Source organism: Schistocerca piceifrons, chromosome 4, assembly GCF_021461385.2.
Source record: "Schistocerca piceifrons isolate TAMUIC-IGC-003096 chromosome 4, iqSchPice1.1, whole genome shotgun sequence".
Taxonomy (NCBI): Eukaryota; Metazoa; Arthropoda; class Insecta; order Orthoptera; family Acrididae; genus Schistocerca; species Schistocerca piceifrons.
Genome location: NC_060141.1, coordinates 774,418,410 through 774,431,937, shown reverse-complemented (window position 1 = coordinate 774,431,937; position 13,528 = coordinate 774,418,410).

The following is a 13,528-nucleotide window of genomic DNA, read 5'->3' as shown; positions in this document are numbered from 1 at the left end:
GTATTTCGCATGTCTTAAACATCTTGCACAGTTTTGAAATGGCTGGGTCTCCCAAGGCCATCAGTAGTTCTCACCGAATATCGTCTACTCACGAGCAATTTTTTCGTCTTAAATCTCTCAGTGTTCTGCCAAATTCTTATCTCAGTTTTATATCTCCCATCTGATTTTCATCTACGTCCTCTTCCATTTCTATAATATTTCCTTCAAATACATCTCCTTTGTATAGACCCTCTAACACTCCTTCCATCTCTCGGCTCTCCCTTCTTTGCTTAGGTCTGGTTTTCTATGTGTGCTATCGATATTCACACAGGGCCTCTCTTTTTACAAAGGGCTCTTTAGTGTTCGTGTAGGTGGCATCTATCTTTCTCCTAGTGAAACACGATTCTGCATCCGTACATTTGCTCACTAGCCATTACTGCTACGCTTTTTTTAGACGTTCGTATTCCCTTTCACATGCTTTCAGTAGTTAAGTTTTTACATTTGTTCCTTTCACAAAATAAAATCAATACCACTTGTGTTATCCAATTGTCTCTACTAATCTTTGCCTAGTTACCTTCTTGAATTTCGCCATCATACGGAGGTTTACGAATAATCGTCCATCTGGTAAAAAAATTGTTACTAGAACAGGGAAATCTGGAAATGCAGTAGTATAAAAAGGACACTACGCCACATACCACACAAGAACACGAGTTAATACTGCATTATCATCCAGTTTTGAGGTATAGTCGTATTGGAATTTTCAAGTCTCTACTCGTGGGGAAATTTGTTTAAAAACAATTTCGAAACTGGTTCTAAACAGACAGAAACGAAAACAAATTAACAAATAAGTGTTACAATTTGTGTTACTCACGTTCGGTATGTAATACTTGCATTTTTGCTATATATTTACGTAACACATACATACTGACACATGGCTGAAAGCATAACACACATTTTGCACTCTGGAACTACACACATGTGCGGAAGATTTGCGGCTATGTGGAGCTGGTTCGCCTGGTGTGTGTGGAAGCATAGGCCTCGAAGTCTGGACTACAACCTCAAGATCCTTGTTTTCTGGTCTGTCTTCCACTTCCACTTTAAACACACTATTCTAAATAAAATAGCATTTTTCCGCTGTTTCTCTTCTTTTTGACACTATGCCAGGGTATGTCACTCATAGGAAAAGAACTTTCTTTCTTTCACTTGTGCCTTTGTCTCGCAGTTTTCGCAGGGTCGGCATTATTCCTATCGTATTTGGCATGGTTAATTGAACCAAAAGTCAACTGCCCATGCACTGCTATATAAAATCCTTCGCCCGAGACCACAGTGGCCACACTAAAGTTACCATTACTTTATTCTTTCCTGGTATTTTGCTACTTATATTGTGGCTTATCTTAACATTGCACATAGCAAATCTTCACATTTTACCATTTTTTGGTCTATGTCTCCAAATATTTGAAATGCTTCTTCCTTCCTCAAGCGACGGTAATATCCCTACAAGGTCGAGTTCTAACATTAACTATACCATAGCTAGTAAGAAGTTTAAGCTGCACTTTTATTAAAAATTATCATTTAATATTTGAGAAACACTATTTCCATTTCTAATGAAACGTCCCCTTTGAACAATTATACATGACTGTGCTTAACCTGACACACAATATTTTTAGCGCAACGCAATCTGACTTTCAAAATTCCCTACAAAAGAATGGCCCTGACTAACATTAAACTATACCTTTCACAAATCACTTACCTCACAAAAATCTTCGCTGCTCAAGCTACTGCAATACAGCGAGTGCCACTACTGCCAGCTAAATAAAAGATTCAAACTACGGAAGGCACTAACTACTGATAGGGATAGTTAGCAAATGAAAAATATTAATAGAGAACAAACAATGTATTTACCTTGATATCATCATATATAAATATAGCAGTTCATGACAAATTTCAAAACTCCGTCATCTCTCTCCCCACATCCACCACTGCTGGCGGCTCACCTCCAACTGCGCAACGCTACGCGCTGTTCACATCCAGCTGCCTAACACTACAATGGCAGACAACAATGCAAAGCAGCCACAGACTGCACACAGCACAGCCAGTGATTTTCATACAGAGGTGGCGTTACCAATAAAAAACCTAAACAGCCTACTTACACTAATAATCATACACTAATGTGCAAAATTATTTTGGATGACAGCTCAGGTGAGGTTACAATAGTTATTACTTATTTATGCAGTTACCGCTCAATTTCATACAGTACAAGTCATACCAAAGAGGTTCAGTAAAACTCAGTAGTCCCCTCTCAACAAAGGCACAAGCGAATGAAAGAAAGTTATTTCATTTGAGTGACATACCCCGGTATAGTGGAGAAAATAAGAGAACCAGCGGGAAAATGCTATTTTATTTAAAATATTGAGTTTAAAGTGGAACTGGGTGACGGTCACTCATAATGAGAGAGAGAGTCTATGGCAATGACAATGAGTAAGAGAGAGATACTGACACTGAGAAGAAACAACAGCAGTGGGAAGGAATGAATGAGATAGTAGCACTAAGTTACAGGAAGACAGAGACAGCGACTGTGAGAGGAGACAGTATTAATGGGATAAAAAGGACACTGTGGCTCTGAGACAGGAGACAGAGACGGACAAACACAAGGAGATAATGACAATGCGCTGCGCTGAATAAGTGAGTGAGAATGGGGGAATGGGAGTGTATGGGTATGAACGACTTATGCGTTAACCATGGTTTGGTGCAAATTGAATTTCCCTTAGAGTAGCCACTTTACCACAAATTCCCGTATACTTGATGCCAACTTGAATTTGTTTACACTTCTCTTCATTGTGTTGTAATTTTAATGAGACCACTGTAACAATTCCAATGCCTTGCTGTAAACTTGTCGAATAACACACCCATAATTTGGTTCTGCAGAGTAAATCGTGTGATATTGGCGTGACCCCCGGGAAGCGGCGCTGCAGACTTTTCCTAAGACGAGAGGCGAGAAGGACGCGCCGTTCCGCCCGGCCTCGGCCGGGGATTAGCATTAGGTGGCGCTGCAGCCGCCACTTCGCAGCGCAAACAGCCGTGGGCGGCCGGCCGTCTCCTGTTGGCCGGCCATCAGCGCAGCGACAGTGGCGCCGTTAGCGGCAATTACGGCAGTTAACGGAGGCCGTGGGACGGCGGACGAGCTCATTGTCCGCCAGGCTGAGATGCTTTCCCGGATGTAACTACCCCGCATCCGCAATCAGCAGGGTCTCTATCTCCTAGGAAGACGATAAAGTCATGTCCGTCCGCCGGGTGAATGGCACTGAATGCGTATGACGAGATAGTCTGAGCCCAATGCTCCTCTCGTTAAAGGAAACGTTCTGTTGTTGCAGATAACTTTCGGATTATAAACTCTTGTGTACGAAGCCATAATTAGCATTTCGTAAACTTAAAATGACTCCAGTGATTAAGTTCTTGATAATAACAATATATTTAGGGATGCACAACTTTAAATGGTCGGAATGTCTAAACTGTGTAGCTTGAAAACGAAGTCTGTATACGTTCTATATCTGCATCTACACCATCTAAATCTACAGACATACTTCGCAAACCACGGTATGCAGCGTCGCAGAGGATACCCACTACCACTACTAAATCATTTCCTTTCCTGTCCCACTCGCAAGTAGAGCAAGGAAAAAACAACTGCTACAAGCCTCTATTGCTTGTATCTTATCTTCGTGGTTCTTACGCGCAGTGTACGTAGGCTGCCGTAGAATCGTTCTGCAGTCAGTCTCGAATGCCGCTTCTCTGAATTGCTTCATTAGCGCTTCTCTAAAAGAACGTCGTCTTCCCTCCAGTAACTACCATATGCGTTCCCGAAGCACCTCGTTAATATTCGCACCTTTTTGGAATTCAGTATGTGATAATCAACAGCGCTCCTGCGTACAAAAGGGTTGGAAAGACATCACCAATATGCGTTGGTGTACTGCAATAAGCAGCACAATCGATAGTGCGACAAAGAACATGTGAGGGTCTGTTTAGGAGAGGCGATGAGAGGATATTCTACGCAGGTACGGTGCTACAGCCGCATTGCCTGACCTGTTAAATAATACAGATCCTGTTGAACCATTGCCGGCCGGGGTGGCCGAGCGGTTCTGGGCGCTACAGTCTGGGACCGCGTGACCACTACGGTCGCAGGTTCGAATCCTGCCTCGGGAATGGATATGTTTGATGTCCTTAGGTTAGTTAGGTTTAAGTAGTTCTAAGTTCTAGGGGACTGATGACCTCAGAAGCTCCATAGTGCTCAGAGCCGTTTGAAGCATTTTTTTGCTGATCCATTGCACAGGTATATTTTGCACGTATTTACGAAATAATCTATCACCCCTTATTGTCGGATGTACTCCTAAATGTGTTGAAATCACTATTCCCTACGTCAGTTTATAACACTCCTGTCTGCTACTGCTGTACCATAACCTTAAAGCCGGAAACAAGTTGTGAAATAAAACTATTTTGTTAAAGCAATTATGGTATAAAGCAGCAGAGCAGTGTTATCCTCTGAGATGAATTTTGTTATGTTGACCGTGTTGTACCTAACGGAGGTGGCTTATCGGAAATGAAAGTCAGAATTACGTAAATATTCGAACAGTAACAAACAATATTTTTGTCTATCTGCACTGTTTAACGTATAAAGAAAACGGTCGCCAGCCAAACTAGGCAAGAGAATTATTAACATTCTCGTTCAAGAAAATAGTTATTAGTATTTTTAACGGATAAACACAACCTATAATTGGCCACACGCGAGTGCAATGAACTCTGACACACTCATATGTTTACGGTAAGATTGAAACTAACAGTTGGAGCAGCACAAACTATTTGCAAAATTATAACAGATACCAAAACACACTATTACTTTCAGGGCTTACACAAACTAAATGGTCTTTATAACGTTATTATTACTATTCAATGCAGAATCATTAATTGGATATAGTTTAAGTCTCTCTCAGTTAAATACTTTACTATTTAAAATGAAAGTTAATTGGAATCCACTGAAAGGTTGCTTCTCACTATCATTTGAAGAAAGAAATTATGATTTTCATAGTTTATGGTCTTTCCGTTACTTGTTACTCAGCGTTAACACACTAGACAAACTGTGGATCCTGTTATACTGTTAATATGCACTTATAATACACAAGAGAGACAAACACTTAGTAACCATGAACATATAATTTCCTACTATGCAGTTTTCCACTTTTACTACAGCGAAACACAATGTTGACAAAATTGCAAGAAACTGACTCACCTTTTAGAATTTACTACACATTAACGTCAGTGGACCGTGTAAATAATGAATTATTAACATAATACAAAAACATTTCTTTAATCGTATGGCAGTGGTTTACAAATTTTACAACTCTGGTAGGGGTGATCTAATCATTATAATGGAAAAGATTACGAGGGCCACACCACACTACCACAACACTTACGGACCAAATGTAGCTTGCTAGGTTAAATGAATGTAGCTGTGGTTTGTTTATTAATCGCCATACGTGGTAATACACTACTGAAGTACACATTAAATCCCTAAGTGCGTGTTTTAAAATGGCTTCACAGAGCATTAGACATCTTGGACGCTCCGCTGGTGGCGCCCTGAACGAAGAAGACAAGTGTTAGCTCCTTAGGAGTATCAGGCCTCACGTTGTCACTAGCCGAAGCCTTCAGTCTATGAACAGGCCGAGGTCTCCTCAAATGTAGTTAACAAAGCGCGAATCCTCTGACGGCCTGGTCTGTAAGGCGTGGTGCAGTGCAGCCGAACCGACATCTCGCCATCCGGTGCCACGTGTTCGTAAGGAGGTCCGGGCAGGTTGGTAATCCCTGTCTTCAAATGGCTCCAATTACTGTGGGACTTAACATCTGAGGTCATCAGTCCCTAGACTTAGAACTACTTAAACATAACTAACCTAAGGACATCACACACATCCATGCCCGAGGCACGATTCGAACTTTCTACCATAGCAGCAGCGCGGTTCCGGACTAAATGGACTAGAAGCGTTCGGCCACAGCGGCCGGTAATACCTGTCTTAAATAACGCAAAATTTATTAATACGAAAGTTACCTTTTAGCACAAACTATTCTAAATAAGATTTTATAAAAAAACGTGGCTTTCAGATTATATATTTCTAACCACTTCAACAAAAGGATTTCTAAAAATATTGATTACTTGTAAGATAATATTTACTTTGGAGAAAGTGTACATCACTTTAAGAAAAGTCTACATTTTTCTGTGCACGTAAGTTTCTAACGTCTTTGAGATTTACAAAATAGGAAAACCCCTATTAAAACATGCAAAATACTGGAAGTAGTGCATCCTATAATTTAGAACAAATTCTGGCAAGTAGAAACTGAGAAGAATACGCTTTATTTATAAGAAATACAGCTTACGGGGAATAGCCATTGAAGTTGTCAATGCATTCCAGCCCCATAAGTTGTGTTATCTGCATCTTCTTCCATCTCATTTTCCCATGTCCTTTTCCTTGCTCATTTGCGTTGTCTTGTTTCAAGGTATCTAATAGCAGTCTGTAATACCCTAATTCCTTCTTTACCTAAATTTAACATTTGTTTCACTGTGAAATGACCAACAGTTTGTAACAGTCTTTTCGGGACTTAAGGTGTTGCCAAGTTTCCTTCATTGAACATTGGCACTTCATCGAAAATATCGTCAAGGTGCATTGTTCTAATCGGCTCAAACACTACGCTGGAAATTCTGGCCCACATTAGGCTACTAATGTTGTTGTAGTGGTCTTCAGTCCAGAGGCTGGTTTGATGCAGCTCTTCATGCTACTTTATCCTGTGCAAGCTTCTTCATCTCCCAGTACCTACTGCAACCTACATCCTTCTGAATCTGTATATTGTATTCCTCTCGTGGTCTCCCTCTACGATTTTTACCCTCCACGCTGCCCTCCAATACTAAATTGGTGATCCCTTGATGCCTCAGAATATACCCTACCAACCGATCCCTTCTTCTAGTCAAGTTGTGCCACAAATTTCCCTTCTCTCCAATTCTATTCAATTCCTCTTCATAAGTTATGTGATCTACCCATCTAATCTTCAGCATTCCTCTGTAGCACCACATTTCGAAAGCTTCTATTCTCTTCTTGTCTAAACTATTTATGGTCCACGTTTCACTTCCGTGTATGACTACACTCCATACAAAATACTTTCAGAAACGACTTCCTGACACTTGAATCTATACTCGATGTCAACAAATTCATCTTCTTCAGAAACGCTTTCCTTGCCATTGCCAGGGTACTGATAAACTCGCTGATATTCTGATTGTGCTCATGAAGACATTTTTTCAAAAGATTTACATCTGATAAATCTCTGAAAGCCGGTCAAGACCTCCTCTATGGCAAAAGGTATAGCTCGTTCTTGAATAAATCTCTCACCATTTTCTTGTCGTTTTTCCCGGTTTTGGTTTTGTTTCAGGACTCAAGAACAACTGAGGCCATAAGCCCCCATGTCATGACCTTAGAATATCAAGAAGTAAAAGAATTCAAAAGCGGCTATACGTTAAGCCTACTCGACGGAAGGAAAGTGAGTTAAAAACAAAGAGTGTCCCTTGGAGAAAGATCCACAGAAAGCGCCATAGAAACAGCGGAGTTCCCGAACCATATTGTTAAATGACCTGCGCCATATTGCTACGACGGATAGAAAATAAAACGCGACGAACAGCTCGCTCCTAGTTCGCTAAAACGGCCTTCAATTCAGATGGCAAACAGATATTTGAAAAGGGCTTGGGTGAGGAAATGGCGAATCGTCAAAGGTGTACTCTGTTGCACCTGCGCCGTGAATCACTTCATGGAGGGCGCGGGCCATGGATGTGTTTATAGTTTGTTGATGACAGGCAAACGAAATTGCCGATACGGCTTTTCTCGTATATTTTACGCTTTTAACATTTGACTGATGGCTATGCCATAATATTCTTTATTTTATCTATGATGTGCTCTGTGAGTCTGTTCTCACCATCTTGTCCTCCGCCATCTTCTAATCTCTTCCCCTTGTAAGCAGTTTTCGCCGGCCGGAGTGGCCGCGCGGTTAAAGGCACTTCAGTCTGGAACCGCACGACCGCTACGGTCACAGGTTGGAATCTTGCCTCGGGCATGGATGTGTGTGATGTCCTTAGGTTAGTTAGGTTTAAGTAGTTCTAAGTTCTAGGGGACTTATGACCACAGCAGTTGAGTCCCATAGTGCTCAGAGCCATTTGAACCATTTTGTAAGCTGTTTTCAGTCATCGCTGCCTCGACTACATTCGTTTTTTACATGACCAAACCAATCGTACTTAGTGGTAGTAACATTTCCTCCACACGGCTTGTCTTCCTCAGCTGCTAGGAAAGCTCTTGAACAACCATCTTCTAAATAATTCACGAATCTTACCTCCTTCAACTTTCAGATACTTCGGAATTTTTTAAATGACTAAATTCCCGTATATTACCTTCTTAAACTTGCAAAATTTTGTGTAATTGATTGAATAAAGAAAAAATAAGAGAATAATACACAGGGTGGTCCATTGATCGTGACCGGGCTAAATATCTCACGAATTAGGCGTCAAACGAAAAAACTACAAAGAACGAAACTCGTCTAGCTTGAAGGGGGAAACCAGATGGCGCTATGGTTGGCCCGCTAAATGGCGCTGCCATAGGTCAAACGCATATCAACTGTGTTTTTTTAAATAGGAACCCCCATTTTTATAACATATTCGTGTAGTACGTACAGAAATATGAATGTTTTAGTTGGACCACTTTTTTCGCTTTGTGATATATGGTGCTGTAATAGTCACAAACATATGGTTCAGAATTTTAGACGAACAGTTGGTAACAGGTAGGTTTTTAAATTAAAATACAGAACGTAGCTACGTTTGAACATTTTATTTCGGTTGTGAATTTATCATTTCTGAGAACGCATGCTGTTACAGCGTGATTACCTGTAAATACCACATTAATGCAATAAATGCTCAAAACGATGTCCGTCAACCTCAATGCATTTGACAATACGTGTAACGACATTCCTCTCAACAACGAGTAGTTCGCCTTCCGTAATGTTCGCACATGCATTGACAATGTGCTGAAGCATATTGTCAGGCTTTGTTGGTAGATGACGATAGCAAATATCCTTCAACTTTCCCCACAGAAAGAAATACGGGGACGTCAGATCAGGTGAACGTGCGGGCCATGGTATGGTGATTCGACGACCAGTCCACCTGTCATGAAATATGCTATTCAATACCGCTTCAACCGCACGCGACAATCTGAGCAGTTCTCTTAGGTTGTTCGCAGATGATGCTGCAATTTACCGTCTAGTAAGGTCATCCGAAAACCGGTATCAGTTGCAAAGCGATTTAGAAAAGATTGCTGTATGGTGTGGTAGGTGGCAGTTGACGCGAAATAACGAAAGGTGTGAGGTGATCCACATGAGTTTCAAAAGAAATCCGTTGGAATTCGATTACTCGATAAATAGAACAATTCGCAAGGCTGTCAATTCAACCAAGTACCTGGGTGTTAAAATTACGAACAACTTCAGTTGCAAAGAGCACCTAGATAATATTGTGGGGAAGGCGAGCCAAAGGTTGCGTTTCATTGGCAGGACACTTAGAAGATGCAATAAGTCCACTAAAGAGACAGCTTACACTACACTCGTTCGTCCTGTGTTAGAATATTACTGCACAGTGTGGGATCCTTACCAGGTGGGATTGACGGAGGACATCGAAAGTGTGTAAAAAAGGGCAGCTCGTTTTGTATTATCACGTAACAGGGGAGAGAGTGTGGTAGATATGATGCGTGAGTTGGGATGGAAGTCATTAGAGCAAAGACGTTTTTCGTCGCGGTGAGATCTCTTTACGAAATTTCAGTCACCAACTTTCTCTTCCGAATGCGAAATTATTTTGTTGAGCCCAACCTAAATAGGTATGAATGATCATCAAAATCAAATAAGAGAAATCAGAGCTCGAACAGAAAGGTTTAGGTGTTCGTTTTTCCCGTGCGCTGTTCGGGAGTCGAATGGTAGAGAGATAGTATGATTGTGGTTCGATGAACCCTCTGCCGAGCACTTAAATGTGAATTGCAGAGTAATCATGTAGATGTAGCTGTAGATGTAGCTATGTGCCGGACATCCATCATGTTGGAAGTACATCGCCATTCTGTCATGCAGTGAAACATCTTGTAGTAACATCGGTAGAACATTACGTAGGATATCAGCATAGATTACACCGTTTAGATTGCCAAGGAAAATGGGGGCCAAATATCCTTCCTCCCATGATGCTGCACCGTACATTAACCCGCCAAGGTCGCTGATGTTCCACTTGTCGCAGCCATCGTCGATTTTCCGTTGCCCAACAGTGCATATTATGCCGATTTACGTTACCGCTGTTGGTGAACGACGCATCGTCGCTAAATAGAACGCGTGCAAAAAGTCTGTCATCGTCCCGTAATTTATCTTGTGCCCAGTGGCAGAACTGTACACGACGTTCACAGTCGTCGCCATGCAATTCCTGGTGCATAGAAGTATGGTACGGATGCAATCGAAGTTGATGTAGCATTCTCAACAGCGACGTTTTTGAGATTACCGGTTCTCGCGTAATTTGTCTGCTAATGATGTGCGGATTAGCCGCGACAGCAGCTAAAACACCTACTTCGGCATCATCATTTGTTGCAGGTTGACGTTTCACATGAGACTGAATACTTCCTGTTTCCTTAAATAACGCAACTACGGTCCGGACACTTGGACGATGTCGTCCAGGGTACCGAGCAGCATACATAGCACACGCCCGTTGGGCATTTTGATCACAATAGCCATACATCGACCTTTTCCGCAATTGGTAAACGGTCCATTTTAACACGGGTAATGTATCTCGAAGCAAATACCGTCCGCACTGGCGGAATGTTACGTGATACCACGTACTTACGTTTGTGACTATTACAGCACCATCTATCACAAAGAGAAAAAAATGTGTTCCAACTAAAACATTCATAATTCTTTACGTACTGCACGAATATGTAATAAAAAATGGGGGTTCCTATTTTAAAAAAACGCAGTTGATATCCGTTTGATCTATGGCAGCGCCACCTAGGGGGTCAACCATGGCGCCATCTGCTTTTCCCCTTCAAGCTAGACGAGTTTCGCTCTTTGTAGTTTTTTCGTTTGATGCTTATGTCGTGAGATATTTGGCCCGGTCACTATCAATGGACCACCCTGTATATCTTTCATATATCACTGGAAACGAAAAATTCTGTAGATTAAAACCAATGAAAAAAATTGAAAATTTCATCTTTTCAACTGGTACGGAGCCCCTTAAACACAAGGGAGAGCACTCCGAGAGCGAGAAAGCACAGACAGCGCTCGAAAGAAGGCAGGCACCGAAAATAGCGCACTCGAGAGGTCGCTATAAAACGTGTTGCTTAATTACATCGGGTAAGCACACACAGATCTCGAAAAGTGGATCGTGCCGAAAATAGCGCACACGATCGGTTGCTACAAAACGCTTTGCTTGGTTACATCAGGCAAAGGTACAACACAGGCTGAATCTCTACCGATGCGAGCCAATAATCATAGCAATCCTTTTATTTAAATTGGCAGATTGTTGGAAGATCGGCCTTCAAAGATGTGAGGTACATAGCAATTCCTTCAAAAAGCCCCGTGTAATCTCAAACGGCTCCTATTTACTATTATTACTCTGACTACTTGTTATTATATCATCAGGAACAGATTCCAGCGTGTTCTGCAGTTAGCGTCGTTGCTGTCTGCTTTTGGCCGCCTGGAGCACTCACAACAATGCAGTGTGGTCTTAACGAGCAGAGTGCCGTTGCGCAGCATCGTTTTGATTTCGAGCCTCAAATGTTCAGTTACGATATTATGGCCTGTGCTGCTTAACATATAGTAGAAAGTTAACTGTTGAGCACTTTATCCGTGAGCGTAGACAATAGTTGACAACAGACGACCTACCAGCCGGCGGCTCTCAGTATGCTCGGGAGCTCTACAAAGCGCGAAAACTCCAACTTGCCAGACGAGGAAGCGCCGACCACAGGGCCACGAAGAGGTACATGGGACAGATGCTCTCTGTCACCTGTCCATATGTCTGGTAGCACGTAATGTGTACGAGGTAGGTAAGTAAGCATTTTCATTTGATTTCTGTTATTTTTCACAACAAGAGCTCACAGTTTTAACTGATATCGTTTTTCAGTAGTCACCTTGATTTTCAAATCACTTCACCTACCCTTTCACAAGCTGTGCGACACCCTCTAAAAGAATATTTTTGTTTGCTCAGCGAGCCACGTAAGCACCGATTCATGCAGCTGTCGATTGAAGCTGACAGAATTCTCGTAAGACCTTATAAGTGGAGCATCCCCATTAATGTTGCACTTCAGAGAAGTTTCACCTTCCTTATCATGATGATCTGGTAGGTGCTGACATAGAGTTTTGTTTATGCTCTGCATCGAGTTTGGGAACCATCTCGCACAGACTTTGTGAATTAGCGTGTTTCGTGCACAATTTCACATGCTGAACCACGACTAACCTGTATATTATTAGCAACATTATCAATAGTCAATCGCCTGTTATTCACAACTATAGGACGGACTTATTGAATATTGGCATACATTATGGTTGTAGCTGGACGCCACGCGATTTCCTCGTCCTTCACGCACGTTCGACCACTTTTGAACTGTTAATTCACTGGTAAACACTTTGTTGTGAGAAAACATTGCTCCAGTATTCTGCTTCTGGTACCTTCAGACCTAAAGTAACGGATTACGGAACGCTGTTCTTCTATGGTGTAAACAGAAATAGCATCGGAATTTCACGCCGCGACAGCGCAATGCGGACTGATCTGGTAACGCTGCAACCTATCCCAAGCGTTGACAACGGTGCCAACTAGCGGCTTGTAAGCACACAAAGCCGTCGAGTTAACTTAAACACAATTACAGCAAAATTGCAGTTACTTATTCGCTTACCCTCGTAACTGTAGCAGCATGACGAAGACATTTCCATTGGATTGAAGACGTAGAGGATATATACTGGCATTCTGATTATATGTGGCGGACGGGTGAGTTCCAGATACCAGACAGAAAGCAATATTCCCTACGACAGATACATTTCTAGGTTAGGTGCATTGTCTAGCTCTTATTAACAACTGCTCGCGTAATTGATAAACCTATTGGCTTGAATCTGTGTGACATGATCACTGAATCTGTGGCAGCGTATATTTCTTGAATTCCATATTCTCTAACCACGTGATAATGTTATGAAATAATGTGGAGGGTTTAATACCATATGGCCTCCATCATCTTCTGCTGTGGCGTAATTATAACGTCAACAATGACTTATTATTTTGGTGCAGTTTTTGAGCTCTGTTATGAGTGTCCCGCATCCATATTCTCTCCACAAACTGTCCCTCTTCGATCAGCTTCACATATCCACCTGCCTCCTCAGACACTTTCACTTTTCCACCTGCCCGCAACCTCCATTTTCCACTTACCATTTAATCTCCTCCTTCTCAAAGCTTTTTCTGTATACTGTCCCTTCT